This window comes from Lycium barbarum, chromosome 12 (genome assembly GCF_019175385.1).
Source record: "Lycium barbarum isolate Lr01 chromosome 12, ASM1917538v2, whole genome shotgun sequence".
Lineage (NCBI taxonomy): Eukaryota > Viridiplantae > Streptophyta > Magnoliopsida > Solanales > Solanaceae > Lycium > Lycium barbarum.
Genome location: NC_083348.1, coordinates 54,814,749 through 54,821,369, shown reverse-complemented (window position 1 = coordinate 54,821,369; position 6,621 = coordinate 54,814,749).

Below are 6,621 nucleotides of genomic sequence, written 5' to 3'. Positions count from 1 at the left end.
AACATTCGTCCTCGAATGTTCAACTGATCTTATGGGGCCTTATAACACTTCGGGGAGATCTCTTTTATAGCTTTCGCATACAGCTCATTCTTCAATCCACATATCCGCTTTGGAAATTCAGATTACTTGTAGGCATAGGGAATAAGTAGGGGTACTTCTTCTTTATCTTTTCTTTGGCTTTCCAGGTCATTTCCTCTCTATTATTATTTCGCCACGGTACCTTAACAGAAACCACATCTTTGGTACGCAATCTTCACTTGACGATCCAGTGTGGCTATAAGCTACTCCTTTATTTTCATGTCCGCCTCGTCCTATGCGACCTCTTAAGGTTTCCAGCCATTCCGTATACTCTAATTTCCCTTAGGCTACTCTAGCTTCCCATTTGTCTCTTATGTCTAAATCTATAGGATTTCTTGCACACTTCCCAGGGGATCACCAATCCTAATATTTCTCTCAACTCAGCATGCTTAACGTCGAAACTTCGATGAAATTCAGTGCATTAATGCCGATATAATCGCATCCACCTCACCGCATGGCCTTCATTACATGATCTGGAGCAAGTCAAAATCTTACAGATTTCGAGACATTCTCGTAACACGTCTTTCTCTTTTACAATTACTAATTTAGCCTTTTCAATCCCTAATATTCACCTTCACTTTCATCCCCCAACTTTACATTTTAATTATATTTCAATATTCTTACCTTATCCAACATGCCTCTTCCGCACCGTTACTTACCACTGTATTTTGTAACTGCGAATGTTATCGATCGTTTTCTTCCGTCGATGTCGTCCTTTAGCTGAAATCAAAGGTTAGTACAGGGGACTTCATTTCCTACGACTGGGCTCTATCACACGATTTTAGATATGAAAGAAAGAATGACACCCTATTAATGTCTCGTAGCCTCCTGTTTATAGATGTGGTGCACAACACACCGATAAACAAGACTCTACTAGACACGACTTTGCAGACAACCCCTAGGACGAACCTGCTCTGATACCACTTTGTCACACCCAAGTCCTGATAGGGCATGATGGGCACCCGACTCTCATCAGAGTCGAGCGAACCCTTAAACATTCGCTCTATCAAAACCTGTCATTTCAAAAAGTTTTAAAAACATGAAACTTTTCCAATAGAAATCATTATCTTTATAACGATTATGAAAACTTTCAATCAATAAGTACTTTAACCCAATTGAAGTCATCTAAAATACATGCTCTTTTAACGTACACAAATTGTTCAACTGACATCACTCTGTCGACATCTCGACAAACGTACCACAGGACGCTGTCTGCAAAGTCTCTAATATAGACGAGATACCATAACGTAAGTACTCTGACTCGGCAACACTCCGGAAGGAAATGGAGCTCACCAACTCAGCTGGAACATCTTCTAGCAATATCCTGTACTCATCTGTATACACCTGCGCGGCATGAAACGCAGCCCCCGAAGAAAGAGGGTCAGTACGGAATATGTACTGAATATGTAAAGCATTACAGAATCATAGCACAAGGAAGGTGCAGCAGTAAACAAGTTTAGAAATCAAACTGTAAATAACCTGGAGCAGCATTCTGAACTAAGTCCTGTGGCCTTTACCCAAATTCTAGCATGCACAATACAAATACAGCATACGCAAATTCTAGAATACACAATATAAATTTAGTATCACAATAGTCCCTTCGGACGGCCGCTTCCGGCATAATAATGATGATGGCCCCTTCGGGCATGCCGCTTCCGGCATAATAATAATGATGGCCCCTTCGGGCATGCCGGTCCCGACATAATAATAATGATGGCCCTTTCGGGCATGCCGCTTCCGGCATAATAAGAATGATGGCCCCTTAGGGCATGCCGCTTCCGGCATAATAATAATGATGGCCCCTTCGGGCATGCCGCTTCCGGCATAATAATAACGATGGCCCCTTCGGGCATGCCGCTTCCGGCATAATAATGATGATGGCCCCTTCGGGCAGCCGCTTCCGGCTTAATAATAGTGATGATGGTGTCAACACAACTTAATCCACGAATATCAATACAAAGAAATGATGTTATGGAGTGTAAACATAAATCGTAAATGAAACGAAATAGTAAAATCTCGCAACCCCTTCGGAGTGGTTTTGAAAATCTAAATAGTAAAATCTCGCACCCCCTTCGGAGTGGTTTGAAAATCTAACTTTATGTTTCCTTTAGTATAAAACTAATTTTTCTCGAAATTATTAGTAAAACCATATGCACAACTCAATTGGCATAACATAAACTGAGGCCATATGTTATATAGCGCGCTCAGACATAAGCTGAGGCCATTGCACACTCAGAGATAAGATGAGGCCATAGCACCCTCGGACTTAAGCCGAGGCCATATGTTATATAGCACGCTCAGTCGCGTCATGAAATCATCTAAAAAAAACGATTATGGACGTCATGTATGAAATCAAACCCTTTTCATTTGTCTCCTTCGAGACTCACAAATTTAGATGTAAAATGCATAGGTAAGAGAAAAACCTTATGAATGTCCCCTTCGGGATTTAAGAGGTCAAAGAACTCAGGATATCCTACATCTAGGAATGGATTCGTTATGGATATCGTTACGCTACGTTTCCAAAACAATCCGAGTTAGCATATGAAAGTTAGGAATGTTATTCATTATAGAGACCTCTACCAACGTTTTAAAGCAATCCGAGACTGTCTACGAAAGTTAGGGACATTAACACTTATAGAACTCTTTAAAAAAACAAGAATCTCTTTATGCTTTGCTCGTTAATCAATCATATGATAATCTCAACTATACTAAGCATACTCACATCAAGAAGTGGATAAGAATCGTAAACAGGCTCGGAATCAAGAATAGAGTTACCCCAAGATACGTATCATAACTTACTTAGCTCTAGGACATGCCAAAAGAAAGAAAGGGTAAGCCTTACATACCTTGCCCGCTTTCTACGCTAATCCGAACTTAAGTCTTTGGCTTCGCAAGATCTACAACAATATGAATCTATACCAAACAATAGCTAGAGATACTTAGAAGTTCAATCTTCAACCAACACTTACAACTTCAACTAGAATCTTCAAACTTTCATTATCAACATAGAATCCACAACAACAACAACCAAAACACTAGATAAAATAATTGACTCATCATTCCTACACAACACACATATACACGGCCACAACATACATCCATATTTTCATGAATTTTACCCATTTCTACATGCTACAACATACACAACCATCCATAACATACAAAAGAAGATTAAATCTTACCTCTTCCACTTAACTCCACACTTGGCTAGGATTTGTAGCTCGCAACAAAGAGTGGTCTACTTGCTCCAACGATCATCCCACGTTAAAGAGGACCTTCAAATTAGTAGGAATGCTAGAAGGAAATAATTTTCCTTGATCAATTTCTATGGCCTCAATTTTGCTAGCCTTGGCTGAATATGGCCCTCTTCTTTTTCTTTCTCTCCAAGCTTCTTCAAGGTTCCAAAGATGAAGATGAAAAATGTGATAAATTAGTCATCTTTTCTCTAATTATAATGCATCCATGTGGGCCAAGGCCCACTCCCCATTACACGGCCACTTGGCCCATTTATTTCAAGAATTATAAGTTTCCAAAATTCACTTTTAACCCCAAAGTTTCCTTAATATTTCCATGAGCCACCTTGGGAATTTCCCTTTTTACCCCTAGCCGTTCTTAATATTTCCACATCAAAATTTTTATAGACAACTTGTGTGTTAAACAAGATCACAATATAACCATGCCCTTAACTTATCGCAATTATCTTGAAATATCCAAATGTACTAAATACGGGATGTAACAGCAATGAAACTGTGCACGAAAACATACCCGACCCGGGACTCAGTGAAAGATATAATAACAGCATGCACGAGCAGAGTAGTGAGTAACTATATGCAAATCAAATCATCATCTGAGACTCGATAGAATATTCAGACGAACTATCATTTGGAAATCAGGACAATAGTCACATCAAGTATCCTTCGAATGTTACTATGGAACATATCAAATAGAACTTTAGGAATCATAGATACGTATCAAGACATAATAAAGTAAGTTCTGGGAATCAAGGACATTAGCCATCCTAGTGTCTCTAAGAATAGGAGTTTCTTTAAAATCACATGTTTGTCGTCTATTTATTTATAAAGATCATGCCAAAAAGAAGGAAAGGTTAGCTTTACATACCTTTAACGCTTATTTAAATGTCCAACGTCTACTTCTCGAGCTCGTAGGTCTAAAATTAAGATAACATAAGCCACAGTTAGATCATCCACATCACTTACTAACCAATCCAAGTACGAATGAAACTTAACGAAATTCGGGCAGCATTTCCCCTGAAAACTTAACAATCCTCGAGATTTCAATTTAGCCAAACTTCAATCAAAATACCAACAACACCAACACCAACAATTTCATATCAAACTAGAATTAAATCCATTCTTAAATCACTTCCAAAACAGCCCAATATACAGTCGTATACCAATGCTCGTATACACTTTTTTATTTTCGTATATACTTAGTATAACAACAAACACAACAATAACAACAACAACAACAACAACAGCCAATCCCACGATATTCCAGCCCACAAAACAATTCATAACAACCACCAAACAGCCCCAAAATATTGTCACAAAACAGCCACAAAAATCATATAAAACAATCCCAAAATATCATCACAAAACAGCCACGAAAATCATATAAAACAGCCCGGTATACGCTTTGTATATGATATCTTCATACACTTTATTCTCCCAAATTCAAGAACAGCAACTTGTCAACAACATCAACAATTATTATACATCATAACTCAGCTAATTCCATCCATTTAATCCAACTAAAACAGCCCCCGATCCATAAATCTCAACAAAACAACAAACGAATTTATAACGCTATTTTCTCCGTTCTAATCCGTTAAAACTCTAAATAAACTTATTAACAATGAAAAAGGGACCTTAATCATACCTTAAGTATGCAGCAACCACGTCAACACTCTTCTTCTTGGCTGATTTTTAGCTCAAATTGAAGGCAACACAACGTACAACACTTTTCTCTTCATGAGCTTCGGGATTCGGGGCTCAGATTGTGATCAAAATTTGGGTTCTCTCTCTAAAGGCTCTCTTCCCTCTCTCTAGAATTTTCTGGATTTTTTTGGTATGAAGATGAGGAAGATAAGCTGAAAATTTCCCTTAAATAGCAAGGGAAAAAATGGGCCTAACCTGACTTGGAATCGGGTTGGGCCGAGCTCACTGCCCAGCTTGACCTTTCTGCCTTAAAACGCCCATAACTCTTTATCCCGATGTCACATACAGGCTCACGACCTATGGTTGGAAAGATATTTCAATTATCAACAAATTTAATTTTAGGATGTTTCTCAAATTCCCAAATAATGATGGGGTTATGGCCTCCCGAAGTCAAATCACCCGAAAACGTAACTTAAAAACATCTTTTTGGAGGGCTTACACTTGGATTTGGCTCAAGGGTCCTTCTTGAGTTGTGTTTAACTTCACATATATTGTCCATATAACTTACCATATGTCCTTTTTAAAAATCCCATCATGTGGGCCCCACCTCAGCTTACGATTACGAGGGCTATATATGTTTTAACGTATTATTCAAATCATATTGTACGAATTCTAGATATCATACTCATGCTACTATAGTAGAATTTCATTCTTTATACTTGTGATATTTGCTCCTCCTAGAGCTCACATTAAGCCGTCTGTAGCCTTAGTAACACGAAATTTTCTGGGGTGTAACAAGTTCGGAAGGAGATGGAGCCGCTACAGGAATCCCTTACCCAGTCTCACCGTTAAATTCACTCCAGAATTGATGGGATTGAGAGGTGAGTAATTGAGTTGGAGAGCGTATCGTCATCAGCAGACTTAAGATCAGTGAAGAAGGATATTACTCAGCTTAAGGACGACGTCCTTGCACTTCAGGTAAAGGAGGGGGGAATGTTTGAGAGTCCATCCCAATCAGCTATACCGATTGACTTGGCATCTTTGGTGCCAGTGGTGCGACTTTCTAGGGAGGAGCCCTCAGCCCAAGATTGAGGCAAGAGGCCGAGGGCAGAGGATGATGATGAAGAGGTCGACATAGTGGAGTTAGAAGAGCGCCAGCTGCGGCTTGCCACGCGATAATCTATGGTGGATTTCCACTACACAGGGGCATCGAGCAGTTTGGATCCCCCTGTTGAGCAGACGGTACCTAGCATTCAGGTACCAGAGGAGGCCGAGACTTCTGTTCCACCAGCGGACCCACTTCCGCAGACTCAGACCGAGCCTCCCAGCAGCATAGTTGACCCAGCACCCACTGAGACTGATGCAGTGGAGGCTCAGTAGGAGGAGCATCGCACATATTGTGCCTCAGGTAGTCTTATCCCTTGTTTTGTTTTTTCTTACGCTGATGCACTGAGGGCAGTGCATGCTTCTTTAGTTGGGGGTGGGACTATTTGATAGTAGTATAGTGTAAATATGTGTTTAGGAACCCGCTCGGCTTTTCTTTGCCAGAGTTCTTTTCCTGAGGGGGGGGGGGGGGGTTATTTTGTTGAAACTGGCACGTTTAGGATGTTGCTTAGGTTGAGTAGAGTATTTTTGACTTATTTGG